Source organism: Ailuropoda melanoleuca, chromosome 17, assembly GCF_002007445.2.
Source record: "Ailuropoda melanoleuca isolate Jingjing chromosome 17, ASM200744v2, whole genome shotgun sequence".
NCBI classification, from domain to species: Eukaryota; Metazoa; Chordata; class Mammalia; order Carnivora; family Ursidae; genus Ailuropoda; species Ailuropoda melanoleuca.
The window spans coordinates 39,928,505-39,952,574 of NC_048234.1; the positions used below are offsets into that span (position 1 = coordinate 39,928,505).

Consider the following 24,070-nt stretch of genomic DNA (forward strand, 5'->3'; position numbering starts at 1 on the left):
TGAAACTTACTAGCTGTTTGGTCTTGGACAAGTTGGTAATCTCTCTTAGCCTTGATTTCTTCACCTGGGAGAATAACAATAGTACACACCTAGTGGCAGCTCCAGATTGAGGCATGTTAGGAAGGCGTGCTTAAGGACTTGTCTAGAAGCTGCGTGTCCATAGTAAACATACTGTTGTATTAGAAGAATACATGTTTCCTTGGGGTGCCTTTTAAAGATTACGAGGTTGCTGAACTTCCCTAAAGCTAGTCCTGTGAGGTTGCCATTGTACTTACCTTAGAGAACTACTGTGAAGATAAAATGCCTATAAGGCAAATGTGATTGCATCACTCCCTACTGAAAACTCTTCAATGGCTTTGCACTACTTTCAGGAAAAAGACCAACATCTTTTAACACAACACACCAGACCTTGCAAACCCTGATCCCTCCCTATTACTAAAATCTTCTTTCCAACTTTTCTTCCCTTCTCTTCTGTACATTTCTTGGATGTGTTATGTACCTGTCTGCCACAGGATCTTTGCATGTACCATCCCTCCCGGAATGCTACTCAGCCCTCATGTCCACAGGCTAACCTGACCTTCCACCACTTAACTCTTGGTAAGGATCCACTCTTCTCCCTGCTTGGGCCATTTCTGCCTCCATCCCACACTATGCCCACTCTCCCATTATTCTCACTGGATGGCAGGTTGATTTCCAGGTAACTTAAACTTCAGCTTCCTGAGAAAAAACCATTCTGAGACTAGGGAGATAAAATGCAGAACACAAAGACTTCTTGGGACAGGGAAAGACAGCTACTCCCCATTCACTCCCACAGCACTAGGAACAAACCCCAAATTAATATCCTATCACAATTATCTCATCAAAAGCTGGTTTCATATCTAACCCATATCCATTCGTTGTGAATATTGGAAAACATTGCTTAATGCTCGAAATTCCTCGTATACATGTATTATCTTTTCAAGATATTACTACATTTCCCTTAATGAAAACCTTCACAGTCAACAACTGTTTTGACCATTGGTCTTTTTTGAGTACATTTCAATCAGTGAAACTATTTACTAATGTCTGCTCTTCTTTTAATTCAACCAGAAGAAAATATTGAATTATCAGTTTCTCTGAATGAAAACCAAAAACACTGATGGAGGACAGGAGACATGGTGGTGGGACATATTAATGCTTTTTCCTGTGTTCAAAAGAATCTCCCAAGGGCTTCTGCAGTATGACTCCACCCCGACTCCTGCTCTCTAAAACTTAGTTGGCAATAGGGAGCTACCTTCTTTATTTTTTTCTTTTTAATACATAAACACTGGTGACCAAAACAGTGAGGAATGTTCAGGTTGTCCCACATGCAACTTCACCATAGGGCACCCTCCCCTGAAAAGCTAAAGGTAGATATAGAAAGAGAGAATTGTTGCGATTCTCCTCAACGGATTCTCTCTTTTCTGTTCTTGGGAATAATTTTTTTAAAAAAGTTTTCTCTGAAATTAGGTCTTAATAACTTAAAAGAGACTGAAGTTCATGAGAAAGGACATAAAAATAGGCCAGACGATATCATCCCAATGGATCTCCATGATGTGATTAATCACATTAGTTTTCTGGCAGCAGAAGCAAAATAGCGCTCAGTGCAAGAAACGTTACTGAAACTGTTGTGCTATCGTCATTCTTATGTATAGTGAACACCATGGCTTTCCATACTACTTGGGATCTTATCTGGTGATCTGCAGATTTTAATCAAGCTTTTCTGGGGATGCAGTGGAGAGTAGGAGGCAGCAATATTGTCCAGATGCCAAGATTTATCTTCGTCCTCTCTGTGAGCCAAATTCTCATATCGCTCTACAATAGGCCAGCAATTACCCAGAGCCAGGTATCTAAATTTGATATAAAATTTTGCATGATTAGCATAGGAATTTGCTTCATCTGCTGGGTGGGGTATTTTTACACTCCTGGCAAAAAAACATGAGCCTTGGGGATCACATTACCCTCCCCTCATCCTCTTCTAGAGAAGGCTACCGGCAGCCATGTTTGTGTCACATGACTTGCTCTCTGGCCAGAGATGACTGGATTAGGGGTGGACACTTGACCTAAAATGGTCTTAATCATGTTCCTTCTTTCAGTGATTTGGAATTAGAATTAAGAGATCTGCTATCTCTTAGAAGGAAGAGATATAAACTTGAGTATTCTGAGATGACCATCTTTGCTTATTGCATGTCTACAGACTTGGACAAAGTAGATCTAGGAAGAGAAAAAAAAGTAGGGCAGAAATACTTGAAAACAAGAAAAGGGAGAAGAAGAGAGAGTTCTGCAGGCTTCCCATGGTTCCTGTGACCCAGCTGCGTTCCTGCCTTTGGGTTCTGTGAGTCACTACTGTGTTTTTTTAATAAATTCCCTTACATGATACTTGAAACCAGAGTCACAACTAATAGAAGCATCCAGCCAGTGGTAACCTTTTGTTACAAGACAAGAGATTAGTGTTTATCAAACCTTTTATGGAAGTGTTTATATTTTAAGTGGTTTTAAAAACCAGATTCCTTAAGACATTGCTATTATTGACAGTAACTGAACTAGAAAAATTCAGTGGCTTTCAATCAAGTTGAATCCTACAGATTCTTAGAAATATCTCTGCAGGTTGGGACAAATACCAAGTTTTTGCTACTGCTTATGAAATCATTGTGCTTCTTTGGTGGGTAAATGGACCTTGATTCCGCCTGTTTCCAACACTATCGTTGGTGATCAGTGCAACTGCTCCCAACTGTATAAACATGACTGGTATAAAGGGACCTCCTACAGGGTGATTGCCTGGGTTGCCAGGGCCCAGCCCCTTGTGAGTAGACCCCACCAGAGAGAGCTTTGTTGGTGTCTTCCCAAAGCTATATCAATGGGTATGTGCCTGGATAAAGTATTACATTGTGCTGTGTTGGCTTAATGTCTGTGTATGGATAGGATATGCCTCTTCTCAGTCCCTCCATAGAGAATGCTTATCTTTTCTTGAGTCCGCTCTCCTGCCTCCCAAAAACATGGCACAAACGTCCTATAAGAGTCTTGTCTTGCATTCACCCATTATTTTATTTTATTTTAATTTTTTTAAAAGATTTTATTTTTATTTATTTGAAGAAAGAGAGACAGCCAGCAAGAGAGGGAACACAAGCAGGGGGAGTGGGAGAGGAAGAAGCAGGCTCATAGCGGAGGAGCCCCGGAGGAGCCTGAGGTGGGGCTTGATCCCATAACCCGGGATCACGCCCTGAGCCGAAGGCAGACGCTTAACGACTGCGCCACCCAGGCGCCTCTCACCCATTATTTTAATAAACAAACATACTGAGTGCCTTCTGGAGCAGTCAGAGCTGGGTTTTGAGACCAGCTGCCCACACTAGCCTGAGGCTGGCAAACCACTTAACTGTCATCCTGTCAACCACAGTGACCATCCTAGGGACACCCCACGTTAGCTCCCTTTGACTCCTGCACTCAATCTTGTCTTCAGCTTTCTTGGTTTCTCAACACCCATCTCCCCTCCCCAACTTTATCCTCATTTGTCTTTTCTCATCATCCTGGCTTTGCTATTTGGGACCCATCTGGGACACAGGTCCAGAGCTCTGACCTCTAATGTAATAAGCCACTTTTATCTCTACAATAGCCTGGAAGTTGTTTGGTGTCAGGGACATATTTTTTCATCTTTGTATCCTCAGAGCCCAGAAATGTACCTATACATGGCAGCACTCAGGAAATGTTGTTAAAAGAAAAACAATGAATGTAGCTGTATAACACAAACCCAGTTAGCAGGAACGTGTTAATGCTAAGTCTCACACACCCCCTTTCCCACTGACCGTGCTCCCGCGTTAGAGAAGAAATGACAGACCAGATATGAGTGTAGAGGGACCTTCTTTTCTAGAAGCCAGAGGCTCTGTGTAATCCATGGCCGAACCTCTTTAGTGTTTGCATTCATTGGAATCTTTGGAAACTGTTGTTATCTCCCTCCTCTGGTAAAAATGAATATGTTATCACGAACACCATTCTCTTTCTTTCTAGGAATCCCCATATCCCATCCTTTTTGGCAACAATACTTCGATTGCTCCCTGTGCCTCTTCTTATTTTTAGTAAAAAGAGCATCATTTTCAGTTTCAGTGCCCTTGGAAATGACCCTGTTGCTTTAAGCCGCAGACTCTCCTCGCCATTTACTTCTGGCATGAACCACCAGTGTAGTGATAAGATCTGTGGCCCAAACTGCTATGTGACTATACAGTTAACCCTTAAACAGCATGGGGATTAGGGGCACTGATCCCGTCCTCACCCCATGCAGTCAAAAATATACATATAACTTGAGACACCTGGCTGGCTCAATCTGTTAAGTGTTCGACTCTTGATTTTGGCTTAGGTCATGATCTCAGGGTCATGAGATTGAGCCCCCATTCGGCTTTGCACCCAGTGTGGAGTCTGCTTGAGACTCTCTCCCTCTGCCCCGCCCCCCGCTCTCTCTTTCTCTCTCAAATAAATAAAATTAAATCTTTTAAAAAGATTAATTAAATAAATAAACCTTTTAAAAAAAATACACATATAACTTTTCACTTCCCCAAAACTTAGCTACTAATAGTCTACTGTTGACCAGTAGCCTTACCCATGACATAAACATGTATTTTATGTTATATGAATTATATACTGTATTCTTACAACAAAGTAAGCTAGAGAAAAGAAAATGTTATCAAGAAAATCATAAGGAAGAGAAAATACATTTACAGTACTGTACTGTATTTATAAAAAAAAAATCCATGTGTAAGTTGACCCACACAGTTCAACCCCATGTTGTTCAAGGGTCGACTGTATATAAAATCTATGGTAATCTCTTCAACCCATATTGACCAAGTTACTGAGATGACTTGTGGCTTGTAGCTGTCAGGCCAGTCATTACATTCAACTTTCATTTACCAACCACCCGACTCTGGCATGATTTTTCTTTTAGAAACTTGCAAATATTTAAAATCCTGCATTTATATTTTGATACATTCATCCCACCTGTCTCTCACCAATCCACAAGGAATTTCAGAGAGAATTTTTTTTTTTGCCACAACTCCTGCCTTAGGAAATGATGGCATGCAACCCATGCTGGGTTTTAACACACTCACTCCCTTTGGTGTGACATGTGGGTGGACTATGGTGACATTAAATGGGCCAGAGACATGGCAGACAGGCTTTAAGCTAATTTCCTTATTCTTAAGGAAATTCTATTAAGAGCTTAAGGGCTTATGTAACTATGTTTGGTACTTATGGGAACATAGAAAAGTAGAAATTTGAAATTAAAAAAAAAAACAACCACCATAAAATCATTTAGTGACATTCTCTCACTACACAAATGAGAAAAATGCAAGCTCAGAGAAACTGAGTGCGTTGCTAGGGCCATGTAGATAGTGACAGAATCAGGAACAATTATGAGTTATCCTGTAGCGGATGGGGATTTAGTAGACCACTCGTACCCAGAAATCCTGGGGCCTCTTGTAACAAGGCAAGGCACAACTTTATTTTCTAGGGAACGCAAAGACTCATTTCCTTTCTTTTTTTTCTTTTTTTTTTTTAAGATTTTATTTATTTATTTGACGGAGATAGAGACAGCCAGCGAGAGAGGGTACACGAGCAGGGGGAGTGGGAGAGGAAGAAGCAGGCTCACAGCAGAGGAGCCTGATGTGGGGCTCGATCCCATAACGCCGGGATCACGCCCTGAGCCGAAGGCAGACGCTTAACCGCTGTGCCACCCAGGCGCCCCTCATTTCCTTTCTGTGAACTCTTTACAATTCAGCCTAAAACAGTGGTAATGGCATACCCAAAACTGCACTGATTAGAGGTATGCAAAACATCATTTAAATCTAGTGTACAGTAGGGCAAATCACGGAGAAGGGTTTATTAGCACATTCCAAAGAGTAAGATAGTAGCAGCAACAAAAATAAGAACAGGAGTAAGACCAGAAGCCTCAGCAGTGAGTAATATTTAAACACGGAAAACAAGGCTTGGTATAGAAAAGAGTGAAGAGAGAAATCCATGCTGCCCAAAATGCTGGGATTCTTTTTTTCCTTTTTTGATTGCACACACCAAAAATTAATTGCAAGCAGCAGCAATAACAACAACAAACTTTACTAACAGGCAAAAACCAGAAGCAGTATTGTTTAATAAGAAGTCCAGAGAGAGATATCAGGGTCAGCATCTCAAAAATGTCAGCAATGACTCAGGATCCACGCTCCTTCTCCCCCTCCTTTCTCAGCATGTTGACTTTTCATCCTTATGCTTATCATCCATGGTCAAGGTGACTGCCGAAATTCAAACATCTTTTCCCTTATGCCAGCTAGCTTTTCTTTTATTACTTTTTTAAATACTCTTTTAAAAGATTTTATTTATTTATATGAGAGAGAGAGTGAGCATATGCAGGGGGAGGGGCAGAAGGAGAGTGGCCACGTGTCCCGCAAAGATAGGCTATTCTATTATCTAAAATTTGAGGGTTTGTGGCACCTGGGTGGCTCAGTTGGTTAATCGTCTGACTCTTGGTTTCAGCTCAGGTCATGACCTCAGGGTTGTGAGATGGAGCCCCTTTCAGGCTCTGTGCTCAGCAGGGAATCTGCTTGAGGTTCTCTGCCTCTCCCTTTCCCTGTCCCTCCACCCACTCTTGCTCACGCATGCGTAGTCTCTCTCTCTCTCATAAGTAAATAAAATCTTTAAAAAATAAAATTTGAGGATTCTATTACTATGAAAAAAGAGACTGGACATTGAGGGCAGCCAGCAGTCTCTGTCTTCCCCTCCTCTATGTACATAGTTCACCTAAGCCACGTCAGAAAGTCTCTTGAAAATGTTCCAATGCACTGAATCTCAGTGGGGATATGAACTATTTCACGGGCTGATAGGATCAAGGGGAAAAACACTCATTAATGAAAAGCATATCTTCTATATGTACTCCAATTATGCCAGAACTTAGGAAATACCTCTGCTTGTGGCATGAATAAATACTCACAAGTACAAGTTTTAGAAGCGAAAGATCAGCTAAAGATTTTCAGGAGTTACTGAATAAATATAAGAACTCGACTCAGTCATTTTGATTCTGTGGGGTGATGATTTTGTGTATATGAACATAAACATTTAAATAAAAATTATATCTACATCAACAATTTTCATCAAAAAACAGTATTTTCTAGAAAACTTTTTTTTTTTTTTAGAGAGAGAGAGAGCACATACCTCGTATGGGGGTGGGGAGGAGCAAAGGGAGAGGGAGAGAGAGAATCTCTAGCAGACTCCACGCTGAGCATGGAGTCCGACAGGGGACTTGATCCCATGACCCTGAGATCATGACCTGAGCCCAAATCAAGAGTCAGATGCTCAACCAACTAAGCCACCCAGGTGCCCCTTAGAAAACTATTTTTTAAATGTATGATGGTAGCATTAGAAATAAACTTACCGAACACTCTTGGACCCAATCAAAATACTTTCCTTTTGTGAGAAATTTCTTTGAGAAATTATCTTTGATAGACCTTTGAGATTTCTCTTTAAGAAGTAACACACAGGTTAAGGTAAACCAAAAGCAGGGGTGGGGTAGACTTTACCTTCAGTTTGCTGGCCTGGATATTTCTGATTTACAAACTGAGGGATTATTTTCCACTGAAAGACAAATATTGTATTTAAAAATGTCTAAAGGCTAAAGCTGCAAATACAGAAGTAGAGATAGAGAGTTAAAAAAAAAGCGGTGGGGGGCGCCTGGGTGGCTCAGACTTTAAGCGTCTGCCTTCAGCTCAGGGCGTGATCCCAGGGTCCTGGGATCGAGCCCCACATCAGGCTCCTCTGCTGGGAGCCTGCTTCTTCCTCTCCCACTCCCCCTGATTGTGCTCCCTCTCTCATTGGCTGTCTCTCTCTGTCAAATAAATAAATCTTAAATAAAAAAAAAAGCGGTGGGCACCTGGGTGGCTCAGGTGGTTAAGTGTCTGACTTCACAAGTCATGATCAAGGGGTCCTGTGATTGAGTCTCATGTCCAGCTCCACACTCGGGGGGGGGGGGTTCTGCTTGTCCCTATCCATGTCCCTCTGCTCCTCCCCCTGCTCGTGTTCTCTNCCCGCCCCCCCCCCGGGGGGGGGGGGGAGTCTGCTTGTCCCTATCCATGTCCCTCTGCTCCTCCCCCTGCTCGTGTTCTCTCTCTCTTAAATAAATAAATAAATATAAATAAATAAATAAATAAATAAAATCTTTAAAAAAAATCAGTGAGTTTGATTCTTTTTCATTTTTAATCTATATTTCTATGAAGAGTAAAAGTTTGTTGACATTGGCAAAATCGTATTTGAAAGAAACATTTATGATATTGCTGTTTCGTGAACAAGGAATAGAAAATGACCTAAAATTTGTCTTTTTCTATGTATTTTGAGATATAAGAAACTGACATAAAAATATCAGGACTTTTCAACATTTCAGATTTAAACCAAAGTATCTCCTCTGTAGGAAAGATGGCACTTAAATTATAATTTTAACTGTTGTGCAAAAAGTCTTCACAGAACACACACCATATTTGACATAAGCCAGAGACAAATCCTAGAAATCTATTCCTTTTTTTTTTTTAAGATTTTATTTATTTATTTTACACAGAGAGACAGCAAGAGAGAGAACACAAGCAAGGGGAGTGTGAGAGGGAGAAGCAGGCTTCCCAGCAGAGCAGGGAGCCTGATGTGGGGCTCGATCCCAGGACCCTGGGACCATGTCCTGAGCTGAAGGCAGACGCTTAACGACTGAGCCACCCAGGCGCCCCTAGAAATCTATTCCTTTATTCCTGAGTAAATAGCTATATTATTCATTATAATTACTTTGTAAAATATAACTTACCCAAATAACTGAGAAACAGGTGGAAAGAAAAAAAGACAATGGAAGAGGATCTTTATCCTTATGGGTAACAAACATAACAATATAAAGTGTCAGCTGAAGTATGATCACGATCATAATGTATGAATAACTCAGAAAAACAAGACAGCTCTTACCAAGTGTTTGTTGTCTTTGCTCTAGTGATTGATTAATTGCCATATACAGAGTTTCAAGTGCATACTTTTCCAGTTTTCTGAGTTCTTTTTACCCATTTATCATCAAAATGAGAAACTCTTGCATGTAAACCAACTTTAAATAACTTAATATCAGAAATCACCATACTCTCAACTTCAAATCCAGGTTTTAAAATTTTACTTGAAATTTTTAAAATATATATTAAATTCTTTAAAATAAGAAAAAAAAGCAAATTTCATTATGCCAATGAAATTCCATGTTTGATTTTATATTATAGTTAAACCGTTTCTTGCATTTCCATTTTACTAAAATTATTTTCACTGGAATCAGTTCCAGTTTTTCTACATGTAAACTTCACACTGAAGTTATAATTCAGTATTACTTTTTTTCTTCATGAAAAATTAAAGCCATTAGAGCTTCTGATATTATTAGCTTTTTTTTTTGTGGTTAATTAACCAAGACCAATTTTTTTCTACACAAACCTGTAGGTTTTATTTTGTCAAGCAAATTTGATTTTCCCATCAACTTTTAATAAATGACAATTTTATCATGTCTGTTTTTCTCAATTTTTCCAGTTTTCAATGTTGCCAACCAGTAGTTCTTTTTCATTTTTTATTCTATTGCAGAATTGTGTCTAGTTTTAGCCATTGGTAATTTCATTTTGTATTGATTATTTTTTATCAAGTTCAGTTTTTCCTGTTAACCTAGTCACAATATCCTTATTAAAACAGCCAGGCAAGAAACCCCCAAAAATTCAGGACAGTGATTGTGGTATGTTTGGTGGCTTTAGAAAATAGAATTTTACAAATGGAATAGATCTTAGAAATCAACTAGTTCAATTCTCTCATTTTACAAGTGAAAAAACTGAGGTGCAGAAAGGTTATGTGACTTTCCTGAAGAGAGATACAAATACTTCATCAAAGGCAGTGGTTAGTTAGAATGGAGGTGATGGGCAAATGTAGTAAATATTGAAGAGATCAAGGTCAGGACATGTTTGGTTAGACTGTGGGATCAGGGAAAGAGATAAGCATGGGATCATTCTGGATTTCAGGCTTGGGTGCCTGGGTGGATGTTGATACTGTTAACTGAGATAGAGAATAACTGAGTAGGTTAGGTTTGACAGTGGGGGCAGATGATGAGTTCAGTTTTATTTAAATTTAATTTAATTTAATTTAACATATAATATATTATTAGTTTCGGAGGTAGAATTCAGTGATACATCAGTTGCATACAACAGCCAGTGCTCATTACATCACGCCTTCACCCACTTACCCCATACCCCCACATACCTCCCCTCCAGCAACCTTCAGTTTGTTCCCTATAGTTAAGTCTCTGATGAGTTCAGTTTTAAATGTCAAGTTTGAGATGGCAACTGGACATCTAGATGAAGTTTGAGTATTTCAATAGGAAATTTTAAAAAGGTTTGCGTGGAGAGACAGACTTGGGAGTTATCAACTTACCGGTGGTAGTCCCATGAGAATAGATGAAGTCATCGAGATGGGAAAATATCCACCACGGAGGCAAACTTGTGGCCTGCAGATGTGTTTTGATTGGTCCAAAATAAAAGTTTAACAAAGTTCATATTAGTGACTAACATTTAAAATTTAAGAAATTTTATGTAAGTATCTGTATATTGATTTATCTTTTAAAATGAGGATTGACATCACCAAGCCAGCACTCTTGGTTGGCAAAAATCATCCACAACTGAGCAGAGACCATGAACTCCAGTTCTCCATAGTCTCTAATCATGAGCTTCACTCCTTTGTGTTCACTGCCTGAGCACTTGTGGGCTTTTGGGTTTCCAGCTTGATGTAGCATAAGATCAAGGGGGAGAGAGTTAAGGAAAACAAAAGAAAGAAGAGCCCCTCAATGGAAACTGAGAGGAGATGGTCAAAGAGATAGAGGAGAACCAAGAGGGCTTGGTAACAAAGAAGCAAAGGATCGGCGTTGAAGGAAGGAGGAACAAATCTTGCAAAGCATTAGAAATTGTTTCAGCTGCATTATCTGGCTTTTTGCTGAGGCCCAAAATTTAGGAGTAATTTTTGACATCTTTTTTTCCCCTTTAACGCCTTGTGTAATCCATCTCCAAGTCTGTCATCTCTAGCTCCAAATTATCCCTTAAATTTGTTCGTTTCTCTCCATCATTTCTTACAGCATCACTGCAAAAGCAACTTGCTCTCTGCATCCTTTGTCTCCCAATAGTTCACTGCAAACAGAACACCTCGGTAGGTTTTATAAAAACAGATCCTGTCACTTGCATGTCTAAAACTCTTCACTGGCCACCCATTACAGTTCAAATGAAACCCATACCGTTTATGTTGACTCAGAAAGGCTCTCCAAGATCAGGGCTCTGCTTGCCTTGTTGATCGCATCTTCCGTTCTTTCCGCAGCCTCCTTTCTCACTTTCACAACGGCACCAGATATTATCTCCTCCCCATAATTTTCGAACATGTCGGTCCTTCTCTTGGTTGTTCTTCCTCCAGATCTCGACAGAGCTGACTTCTCAATTCAACAGGCCTCTTCATAGTTAACTTTCTCAGCATCTCAAACTAATGGGCGCCCTCCTTCCTTTAGTTTCTGAGCAAACTTTTCCCTTCCACACACTTCTGATCTCTACGAACGCATGTAGATTTGTTGAGTTATTCAGTGTTCACTTTCCGAATTGAAACGTAATCTCCAGCAGATTACTGTTTTGTTCACTGCTATAACCTCCTCCCGATTCCGTTAACAGGGCTTGCGGGGCACATAATAGGACTTTAATAAATTGTGGTGGAACGAATATGTACATTACAGTTATATGTACCAGGAGCAGGGTAAAATAAGGAATAAAAAGTGCACTGTTGTAATTCAGTAACTTTTTTTTCCTTAAATGCCTATAAGATTTTGCAATTAGAAACAACCGAGTAACAGGGCAACCCCATAATCCCCAAGCCAAGCTGCCCCCGCCAGCCTAGGCTCGCGCACTCCCGCGCTTGCGCAGACCTCCCCTCGGCGACTCCTCCCAGCTCTTCCAGAGGGGGCGGGCCTGACCGACTGCGGTCCAGGCGCGCGTGGATGACGTCACTAGGCGCGGCCCGGGTAGCCCGTGGTAACCCAAAGTCTGCGGAAGTGGAGACCGGTGGGCAGGCGGCTAAGACAGGTAACCTGTTCGCTCCCTGTTGGGTCCATGCCTTCCTCTTCTCTGGCACCGCGATGGCGGCGGGGACAGCGGCATCCCTTTTGAAGGCGACCGGGAATCCTCCTCAATCCTCATCTTCCGTCGGTGGGGTCCCCATTCCTTCTCAGTCCTCCCAGACTCCTGAGGCTGAACCCGATCCTGGGGACTTGGGCTGAGCAGCCACTTCTCTCCGCCTCAGCTCTCGCAGTGCGGATGGGCGCTGGCTTTCCTCTACCCTGTGGCACAGACCATTCTTCAGCCTGCATTTGCGTCCCTCTTCCTCTCCTGCCTCCAGGCCCACTTCCCCCGCCCCTCTTCGCTCCTTGCCCCACAAGACTCATATCCAGGCTTGTTTAAGGAGATAACAGTTTATGATTCTCTTAATTTCACTTGTAGTGAAACCCAGCCACTTTCCCTGTCCTCCCCCCGGAACCGTCTAGTTCCCACCCCCCGCCCCTAGGATCCTTACTGAGAGCATCAAGCTTTGAGTTTTGGTGTCCTTAAAGAGCATTCGTACTGGCAGTCAGAGTTTTGCTCCTTAAAGCATGTATTTGTTGAGTAAGGAAGTGGCGTAGTAATGTGAAAATCTGTTGTGATAATAAATGGTCCACATGGGATCCAATCAGCTGTTGAGATGGATGGAACTGTTATTAGAGCATTTCATTAAAATGTTCCTTGTTCCTGGCTTTCTTTTTGGTTTTCAAGCAGTGGTAACAAGTACCTTTGCAAAGTTAGCCGTCAAAATAAATAAGCAACAGTACGCCACTAGGAATGTTTAGACAGCAAAAAATAAAATTCATCTTGTTGATAAAAGAATATGGGTTATTACAAAACCCAACAGGATTGATATGGGAGGAAAGGCAGGATTCTGAAATCTTTGATCCGTTGATGGTTTGGTTTTGTATTTTTTTGTACTTTATGTTCCATTTTTGAATAGAGCATATCTTTCTTAATATAATTTTGAGAAGCCTGCCAATGACTTGCTAATTGGTAAGATTAGATTCTTCTAATATTAGGGGGACAAAGTAGAATAAGATTAGGGAGTAACAGTCACTCATCGTTAACCATCCGCTGTATCTCCGGGACCACGTTTGACACTTTACTTATGTTTTCTTCTTAGCTCACACAACCACCTTGTAAGTTAGGAATTATTACCCTCAATTTACAGAGAAGGAAACTGAAGCTCAGGTACGTGAAGATAATTTGCCAAAAACTCTTAGTTACTAAATGGTGGAGCCAGGATTTCAGTTGAGGTCTGTGTATGACTTCAGAGCCTATACCTTTTCTTTTTTTAAATAACTCTACTATAAACGATCAAATTCTAGGCTTTTCACAATAGTCACATGTAATTCTGTGTGTTTATTCTTACATCAATCTAAGTGATGAGTTTATTCTCTGATCTAAATGATTTATAATATCTTTAGTATTAAGGTCTTATATATCTGGAATTGAAACACCTGGAAAGCTTAATTTATGATACACACACACACACACACACACACACAGAGACACGCCATCCTTATCTTTAAGATGAGATAAGAGGCAAGCAAGATTGCTCAGTACAACCCTTTTTAGACCCCTCAGGGAATGTGTAATTCTGGATTGTTGAAAGTTTTACCCTTTTAGAAATGAAAATCATACTGACTGCTTTGGATAGAAAAATTTTAAATGACCTAAACAATTCCTTGCTTTCTTAAATACTAAGCATACTGACGTATTTGAACCTTTTCTTATGTCTCAGAGCAGTCATTTTAAATATCACTTACTGTCCTGTGTTGTGATACAGTGATTTCCTCAGAGCTTTTATTATATTTGACCACCCAAGCTACTTTGCCTTTTGAGTTTGCCTGTACTTCTATGTATTCCATTCCTCAGTGTCACCAAGAGATTTTAAACCATAGTGATTAAAAGCAGGGTTTGGGGAACCACATTTCCATTATTTAGGTCCTAGCTCTACCACTTACTAGCAGCTCAGTGAGCCCAGACAAGGTAGTTGACCCTTCTACACCTCAGTTTCCTCATCTGTAAAATGTAAATAATAAGAATACTTTTCTCAGAATATTGTTGTGAGGATAAAGTGAGTTAGCGTCTGTAAAGAGCTTAGAGCAAATCAGGCATATTGGAAGAGCCATATAACTGTTTGCTAATATTGTTAGTTTGGTTTTGGCCTTATGTATCATTTTTTGAGTGATATTTGATATATGGTATTTATGAGTTTACTGGAGAATTAAATTATCCCAGCTAGTGTGCCCTAACCTTAGCCATTCTGGGAAAATGCTAATTTATTAAATTTACTTTTGTTGTGTCTTTGAAATGCAATATGCCTTTTGGTTGTGGTGTTTGGAATGGAGACTTCAAATATTTTGTGTTATTATATGTATCAAAATAATAGACTTTTAATTTCTGTTTTGAATTTGGGGGATACTTCAGTGGCTTAAATTATGGTCTACCAATGTATGGGAACCCCCTCTACTTTTGAATTGAACACATCCATTTATGGTGCCCTACACAGGTATACTGCTGCACTCATGTTATGATTCCATGTGGATAAATACCTCCTCATAAAACTACCATTCTGGATTAGCCACATATAAAGGTATTTTTCTCAGTATAATCCTCTTTTTTTCCTTTTCAACGAGCTAAAAAAAAAATTGACTATCAGCAAAATGAAATAATGTTCCTTTTTGAATTTCCGAAGTTATGTACCCACTTTCCAGCTTGTGCTTTAAACCAAGTCCAGCTAAGAGTTGATATTGACTCCTTTGGTGTCCATAGGCAGGAACTTGAAAATATGTGATCTTTTTTTTTTTTTTTTTAATTTTAGTACCATTAAGGCTGATGCTCGTGTTGAAAGGTACTGTTGAAAATATAGGTTGTATTTTTAAAAGATATTTTTTGATTGTGGTAAAATACTCATAATACAAAATTTACTATTTTAACCATTTTTAAGCATATACTTCATTGCATTAAACACATTTGCAGTATTGGTTTAATTATCACCATTATCCATTTCCAGAATTTTTTCATCATTCCAAACAGAAACTCTGTACCCATTAAAAAGTAATTCCCCATTTCCCTCCTCCCGCACCATCCCCCAGCCCTTGGTAACCTCCGTTCTACTTTCTGTTTTTCTGAATTTGCCGATTCTAGGTGGACTTGTGCATTATCCTTTCGTATCTATTTATTTAGTATATTTTCAGGATTCATCCTTTTTGTAGTAGAGTTCATCCATGTGGTAGCATAGATCAGAATTTCATTCCTTTTTATGGCTGAATAACATTCTATTGTATTTATATAGCATATGCTACACTTTTGATGCGTGTTGAATTATGCTTCTATATACGCATTTCATATGATATAATACTTGGTGATTTGATTTGTGAGTTTCTAGAGGATGGGGATGGAAATACCAATTGAAATAACGTTGTTATTGAACAGTGAACAGAATACCTGGTAACAGTGTTAAATTGGATCTTGAGCCTGTATTACAGTGTGAGTGGTCGTCTCACCTGATATTTAGTCTCAGTGTAGTAAGGGAAATAATAATCATGATAACATTACCTAGTACTTCTGTAGCCTTTACAGTATGCCAGGCATTATTCCAAGCACTTCATCTGTGAGGTAGGTACTATCACCATTCTTTTTTACAGATGAAGAAACTAGATGCAGAGAACTTAAATCAATTGAATTGTTAGAATTTACAAGGCTGGCAGGTGGTGAAATTGGGATTTGAACCCAGGCTGGGTGGCTCCAGTGGTGATTTGTGTTTGGTGTTGACACTTGGCTCAGTATCGATTTTGCAATGTAAATTGTTTTGCCTGCCGCATCCTTCCTCTACCCTCTCTTTTTATACCATTTTTAAAATAGAACATTACTTCTGAGCTTAGTAGGCAATGGAAGAGCATCTGAACCCAAATTGTCGGAAGGGTGACTGGTGCTTCTCAGTTGGTTGGGGCGATAACATTTGAATGGCATTCAAACTGCATTTTCACAGCTTAGTTCATATTATCTTTCACTGAGAGCCTGTCTTTGAAAAAGCAGATCCTGAAACGTTTTAAGATCTTATATTGCCATATATATCGTGTTGGTATTTGACTTTAGATATTGCACAATTCCCACACTCTTTTTCTGTGGGTAAAAAGAGCTTTTTGTTTATAATGTTGTTACTGACTGTCAGAATGGTTTATGGCACATTTATTTTGTTGCTAACTCATTACTCTGTATTGCTTGATTCCTGAAGAAGTGATCTTGAGATAGCATTTTTAGTTACATAATCAATTTCACTATAATTTTTTCTTGGCTTTTTCCTTTGCTTACATTTTATTTCTTTGACACTTGCAATTGAAGGTTTAGTTTTTGAAACTGATGGGAATTGGGATATGCTTGATAGATTTTGGCAGCAAAGGAGAGACATCTCAGCCTATTTCTTTTGCACTGATCATGTTTTGCCTGTGTAGCAAGTATGGTGCATATTTGGAGGTGTGAACTGTCTGAGTAATGTTTGGCAGAAATCGAAGTATAGAATGAATGTTAAGGATTCAGAGGGCCCTTAGGTATTTCTCTCATACCCTTCACTCAGCAGTTGGGAATCTGAAGCCTGTGATGATTAAATGATTTGCATATATTCAAACAGAATCCATTAAAAAATTTTTTTTAAAGATTTTATTTATTTATTTGACAGAGCACAAGCAGGGGGAGTGGCAGGCAGAGGGAAAGGGAGAAGCAGGCTCCCCGCACAGCAGGGGGAGCCCGATGTAGGACTCTATCCCAGAACCCCGGGATCATGACCTGAGCCGAAGGCAGTCACTTAACCAACTGAGCCACCCAGGCACCCAAAACAGAATCCATTTAAAAAAAAAGAAATCGTTCTGTGTTCCTTTGAATCATACCTCATTGTGTTTGTGTAGCATCCTTACTTGTAAGAGGAGACTCCCTTTTTTTACTTATAGGTACTTAATATTCTTATATATGTTTTAGGTGAGAGAGAATGCCCAGAATTGGATAGGTTGCTAAGAGAATGAACTGATATGATGGATCCAAGTGATACATAGGTTAAATCAATAGGACTTTGCAGTTGTTTATTTGTGGGCAAGAGTAAGAAATCCGGGGTATTTGGGTAACTGAGTAGATGGTGGTGGTGTTCACTAGGAAAACTGAGAAGAGGTCAGGACTCGATGTGTGCATTCAAAGTGACCAGAGCATGGAGTGCATAGACGTGAGAAAAATTGAAGCTAGAGCTGGAAGGCATGCCAGCATCTAGGGAGGGGGAAAAGGAAGCACCAAATCAGTAGGAAGAGATAGAGTGGTATCACAAAAACCAAAGAAGAGAGAATTTTAAGGAGGGTATGGTCGTTAATGCTTCAGAATTCAGGCCTGGAAGAATCTACTGACATATAGGGAGTCGTTTGCCTCCACTGTGGGGTTCTAGTGGCATGGGAGGGGTGTGCACAGTGGACTGGAGGGGAGATGGAGTGACTGACGGGGATAGGGAGTGAAGACAGTTCTTTTAAGGAATTTGACTGTGTGGGGAGAGAGAAGAGTTGGAGAAAGATGTGGAAGTAAGGAGGGGTTTTTGTTCAGTTGTGTTTTTTTCCCCCTGAGAAGAGATTGGAGCAATCACTTAACTCTGAGGGGAAAAGGGCTGAGAAAGGGGAAGAAGTTGAGGGAAGGCATTCAGGGAATGGATTATTGATGAAGCAGCCTCCTAGAGGTCAGTGAGAGGTGACAGAGCACAGGCCATGATCAGGGAGTGCTGGGACAGGAAGGAGACTTACTCCACCTTCCTGGGAGGGATGGCCTGGGGAGGTGTGGGGATAGAGATGAATAGGTTTATAGGATGGGGAGGGAATATGTGTAAGCTCTTATCTGGATGGTGGCAAAATTTCTTCAGTGAAGCAGGTAAATTGGCTGATACTGAGTGCTGATTTGGTGAGGTGAGGATTGAGAGGAGAGGTAGAAGTTTGGAATAGTCACTGAGGGGAAAGAACAGGAGTTGAGGGGGCAGCTGGAAACAGACATGAAAGGTTGCCTGCCTGGTCATGCCGGGGGTCCTGTTGAGGTTGGAATCTGTGAATATGTAGCATCTGCCGTTTGCATGGTCATGTGACAGTTATTTATTTAACTTTTTTTTTTTTATAGCTTTGAGTTCAGTACACTGAGTTTAGAAGTAGAAAACTTGGGTGATTCAATTGGTTGAAAGTTAGGTTTTATAGAGCAGGTGTCAGAAGGACGAAAGAGCAAGAGAATTGAGGTTAAAATGTTCTAAGAGTGATTGAAGAAATGAATCACGTTATCCAAAGAAGGCCACAGAGCAGAGACTGTCAACTTCAGAAACATTTCCTGTTCTCCCTCATAGGGGCTGTCCTGTGCTTGGCACGATGTTTAACGTCCTTGGCTTCTACCTACTAGATGCCAGTAGCCAACCGCTGCAGTTGCAACAATCAAAAATGTCCAACATTGCCAAATGTCCTCTGAGGGGCAAAATCATCCCCCGACTGGCACTTCTGCCCTAGAGCCAGAGGGAGCAGATGCATTGAAGATAATGGAAAAGTCGAGGGACTGGAGTTTCGATGTAGTAAGAGTTGGTGAGTAAGCAAGAGAAAGAGTGGGAAGAACAGGAGGGCATGCTCTGATATTAGATGATGGAAATGAGGTATTTCAGTGATGGGGCTGTTCCCAGTAATGAAAATGTCAAGAGCGCACCATTGGTTTGCTGAATGGAGTGAAGGAAAACGTTGTTGGCACCGAGTAGGTAATTTTGGGGGAGGGAAAATAGCCAGCGTACAGTGACGGAGCAAGCTGGAAACACAGCTGGGGAGCAGCCTGAGTTCTGAAATGAGAACAGAAGTAAGACTTTTTGGATGTTTGTTTCCTTACTCTATCCATTAAGTGTTTCTCAGCTCTTTTTTTTTTTTTTAAAGATTTTATTTATTTATTTGACAGAGATAGAGACAGCTAGCGAGACAGGGAACACAAGCAGGGGGGAGTGGGAGAGGAAGAAGCAGGCTCATAGCGGAGGAGCCTGATGTGGGGCTCGAACCCATAACGCCGGGATCACGCCCTGAGCCGAAGGCAGACGCTTAACCGCTGTGCCACCCAGGCGTCCCCTCAGCTCTTTTTCTAACATCATCAGTTCCCAGATCTTGTATCTCCCTTCTGTAATGTTTTAAAGTTGTGGAGTTTATCCAGTTTGGTTTGTGGTAGTTTTTTTTTTTTTTTTTTTTAGGTGAGGAGTTCTTTTTTGTTTCTTTTTCCGTATTTTCTTAATCTGATTTTGCAGTCCTTTACCTCTAAATATATTACTTTTCAAAAGGCCCTGGTTCTGTGCTGTGTGAGCTAATTTCAGGGTCTCTCTTTTGCACTTGGGCATCTCATTAAGAAGTCTGCTCTTTGGCAGAAGTGTCAGCATATCCTTAAATCTTACAGCCTCTTAGAGATGTTCTTTTCCCTGGCCTTCCCCCAGCCGCATTGTCTTCTCTTTTACTCCTTATTGTTTCATATTTATTTTTAAACTGTAATTATATGTATGTACAGTGTTGATTGAGAAGTAATTACAGTGGACTCAGTAAACTGGACCATAAACTACTTGTAGAATATGGGTTTAAATGCTTTTTCCTGTATTCAATAAATCCATACTTCAGTGGAACTTTTTTTTTTACTTTATTTAATGAGCTTACCTTGCGTTATTCATCAAGAAAGAGTGGGCACTAACTCCCACCTCTTTTACAAGACATTGAAAAAAAAATCTTAATCTACAGATATAAGCTGACATAGATTTTGTTATATCACAAGTGCTGTCATTGCAAAATAGGAAGTAAGTAGGTGGCATTAAAAGCCTTGACATTTTTACTTGATTTTTATATGCATTATTTTTTGTGGATGCTGATCTGTTTGATCAATATGTTATACTATATTTGATAAAGAATAATAAGTAGCTTTATTAAGGAATATCTTATATGGCTAAATCCCCTAATAGTGATTAACAATGATATTTTATGACCTTATTTCCATATTTAAATATGAGGATTTCCAAGAAAAGATTAATCTGTTACCTCAAAAAAAATGATAACCAATTTTTCATAAGGATTTGATCTGTTTTGGTGTTTAGGATCTCAAAGGAGAAATGAGTTGTTCTCTCCAAACCATAAAAACAGACATTCATCCTAAAGACAGAAGCATGCTAGAAGACAACATTTTATCACAGAAGTTGCGCTTTAAAAAGCAACAGCATGGGGCGCCTGGGTGGCACAGCGGTTAAGCGTCTGCCTTTGGCTCAGGGCGTGATCCCGGCGTTGTGGGATCGAGCCCCACATCAGGCTCCTCCGCTATGAGCCTGCTTCTTCCTCTCCCACTCCCCCTGCTTGTGTTCCCTCTCTCGCTGGCTGTCTCTATCTCTGTTGAATAAATAAATAAAATCTTTAAAAAAAAATAAAAAAAATAAAAAGCAACAGCATTACATCTCATCCATTGCTCTCTAGTGGCAGATGACACTAAACGATTTTTGTGCTCAGTCCGCAACCACACTCAGTACTTGGACAGATACAGGATTCTTCAGGGGTCCCATTGGAGCACATGTATGCCCAAGGACCTTGACTGTTGTTCATAACAAAGCATTTTGATGGTGAACATGGCTTAAGGACTTTTCTAGTAAAGAGAAAGTTTTAGGTTCTGGAAATACAATGGTTATAGTATATGTTGTGTTTAGTCATGTTCTTACAATGATTTAAGAAAGTCATATTTTTTACATGTCCTGGTAAATTGTTAATGTTACGCAGTATTTGCAACATTTAACCAGCTTATGGCTAACACTTTAAAAACACATTTCCCTGTTGGTGTTGTTAAGTGTTGTTCTCCAGGTTTATTCTGTTTCCTTAAGTATATATCAAAGTCTCCAAAATCAACTGCTTAACCTTACTTTTAAATCTTCCTAATTAATTTTAACGTGGGCCCCAACTACATGTGTTCAGTTGTGTATTCAAGTTGAAAAGGTAATGGAGATCCTGAAGATCTTCTCAAGATACTGAAGCTATATCAAATGCGTCGTCTTATTTTGCTCCCGAATACTATTCAATTCCTAGGAATTAGTTGAAATCTCTTTTCTTGGGAAGGATGAACTGCATACATGTTCAGTTCCCCACTTAGAACCTGATGCTAGGAGTATATTTTAAACCTTAATGCGATGGATTTGAAAGCTGTTTATAGAGAATGGGGCACTCATTTGTAGTGTGTAAATTCCAGACCTATTTCTCAATGGAGAAATCTGTTATATATTTATTCCCATGAGGAGCAGAATGTAAATAATGAGATCTGAATGTTGCCAAAATTTCTAGAGAATCTAATTTTGCCTGATATTTCCTTCAGACACAGTACTCCTCACCAGGGTTGTTTATAGCTGTAGCCCCGTGACAGTCACCAAATAAATCACTAAATGGAGGGAGCCCATCTTGATTTCTGGCTAAAGAAAATGTAGTTTCCTAAGACAGGAACAGAGGGACCTCCCGCCCTTCCTACAGCTTTCCTGCTGTAGGAAGTACGGTTTCCTATAGAGGACAGAAAGATTGCGCATGCAGGGTAGGAAGTGGGGGCTGTAGGGTCAGACAGAGGCCAGGGATTAGGAGAGGGATGGGAAGGGTGTTCATCTCTGCAGTTGCCAAGAAAGGACAAACTTTTCACCCGTACTGCAAGTTTTGAGGGATGGGAACTTCCTAGAGCGTTTGCCAGATGGAGGCTCCCCCCCCCCCTCGCCCCCAGCATCATTGAACTCCACAGTGAATCCTAAATACTGCTGGGTGGGAGGAGACCAGAGTTAGCTTAAACCACTCATTCTCAGAGTCTGGTCACTAGACCAGCAGCGTCAGTATCACCTGGAACTTGTTAGAAATGCAAATTCTTGGAGCCCACTAGTTGATGTTTTAACAAGATCTAAAGATGATTCATTTCAAGTTTGTAAACCACTGGCTCAGGCAACTCAAAGTGGTTGAGAACCACTTTGCCCAATTGTGGTGTCAAAGTCACAGTGTTGTGAAAGAATGAGTGAAAAGTGCGTTGCGTGCTGGAACATCCTTTAATCTTTATTTAGGGATGAAGTTCTTTTTACAGAGTATGCTGTGTTTCAAGTTGAAGGGCAGAGGATATACTGGTATCTACACTATAGATCTAACAGGTAACATTGCACTCCCTGGTGGCTGCAGCTCACACTGGAATCTAAACTCTGCCGGACTGTAATAGAAGACAGCTTTTCACTTTGCCACTTTTTTCATTTTAAATATTTATTTATTTATTTTTAAATTTTTAAAAAGATTTTATTTATTTATTTATTAGAGAGAGAGAGATAGGCAGCGAGAGAGGGAACATAAGCAGGGAGAGTGGGAGAGGAAGAAGCAGGCTCCCAGTGGAGGAGCCTGATGTGGGGCTCGATCCCAGAACACCAGGATCATGCCCTGAGCAGACGCTTAACGACTGAGCCACCCAGGTGCCCCTCATTTTAAATATTTACCCCTTGATTTTCTTTTTGTACTTTGTGTAGGCAGTGACCTGTGAGCATCCTGTTTTCATGGCTTTTTGATAGCAAATGTTCAAGTAGCTAAATGGTTCAGAAGCATTAGAGTAGAATTACCTAGACATCTTACTTAAAATGTGGATTATTGACCCCTGTCCCTGGAGATTCTGATTTAAAACATCTGAGACAGTGTCCAAGAATCTGTACTTTTTTTTTAGTAGACCTCTTTTTTTTTTTTTTTTGAGGGGGGTGGGGCAGAGGGGAGAGAGAGAATCTTAAGCAGGCTCCACACCCAGCTCGGAGCCTAATGCAAGGCTTGATCTGATGACGCTGAGATCATGACCTGAGGTGAAATCAAGAGTTGGACACTTAACTGACTGAACCACCCAGGTGCCCCCAAGAATCTGTATTTTTAACAAGCACCACTTCGCTAGCCTGCCCCTCACTGGTTCATTTTTAGGCACATGATCTTCAGACCACACTTTGAGAACACATTATCGGATTACAATTTTACCCTTGGGGAGTTCTGAGATACAGATGTTTTCCTGAGTTTCTGAGGATACAGATACGAATCTTAATTGCTAGTAATGAAGCTACCTGAATGTTTAATATCTACTGGGAAATTGTGCAGAGATGCTTGGGATAAAATTCTAGAAATCATGAGAATTCTTCCTAGGTTAAAAAATGGCCCTAAAGGACCAGTTTGACAGTGTAACATTATAACACAAAACCAGTCAGATTTAAAAATTTGTTGTTCTATAATTCATGTTTTCTGAATACTCGTCATGAAGCCTACATTTACATTTATGGGGCTACATATTAAAACTTCATACAGAAAAGGAATGAACTAAATTGAGAAAATACTGGAAAAGTATATCTTTTCACAGTCTCCAGGCCATGTGCCAGAAGTCTGAAAGGCATCAAGAGTGTTAAGAAAATACTGTGTTTAAGCATGGCATCAAGAGTGTTTAAGAAAATACTAGCCTACAGGCTAGTACCCTAAGTTCACTGTGAGGGGAAGGAGGAGATTTATCTAAAATGACTTATGATTTTTTTTTCCTGCATAGAATTATATAAAAAATTGTTTTATCTAGCGTCCAGGAAAATGATTCAAGACCAGAAATTGGGGCAAGAAGCATTTCTCTCTCTTTCTCTCTACTCCCCCCCCCCACCCCGTTCTCTTTGGAGAGAGCCTCCCATTACATTACTGTCTTTCTCTGTGCATCACTACCTAGGGTTCAGTTAGGGCTTCTTAAAATGGATAAGAATAAAGGCAGTGGCATGTAATTGTTTCACCTATGTAGGATAGATATCTACAAAAAGAGGTAGTCCCCCTTGCAGTGGGAAAAGGAAGTTAAAAAAAAGGTGATTAAATTTTTTAGTGTGGTTTTTTGGAGGGGTGTGGGGTCGTTGTATC

The 24,070-nt window shown here is 40.2% G+C and overlaps 1 protein-coding gene and 1 long non-coding RNA gene across 26 annotated transcripts in view; one reads left to right on the top strand and one right to left on the bottom strand.

Moving 5' to 3' along the window:
- LOC117796982 overlaps nt 1–11,969 on the bottom strand; it is a 33,822-nt gene extending 21,853 nt beyond the window's left edge. The window contains exons 1-2 of the long non-coding RNA XR_004621787.1: nt 11,309–11,969; nt 10,459–10,531 (exon numbers count right to left, since the gene is read on the bottom strand). This is a non-coding gene — a long non-coding RNA (uncharacterized LOC117796982). The remainder of the gene's footprint in view (nt 1–10,458; nt 10,532–11,308) is intronic.
- Nucleotides 11,970–12,056: 87 nt separating this feature from the next.
- The window catches only part of AOPEP (aminopeptidase O (putative)), a 324,976-nt gene continuing 312,962 nt past the window's right edge, over nt 12,057–24,070 (top strand). For 23 of the 25 annotated variants that reach the window (XR_004621807.1, XR_004621808.1, XR_004621812.1 and 20 more), the window contains exon 1: nt 12,064–12,137. The gene's annotated coding sequence lies outside the window, so the exon portion shown is untranslated. Of the gene's footprint in view, nt 12,138–12,182; nt 12,261–18,510; nt 18,740–24,070 lie in introns of those variants that run through there. The other 2 variants (XM_034647316.1, XM_034647317.1) reach the window with 2 other exon arrangements.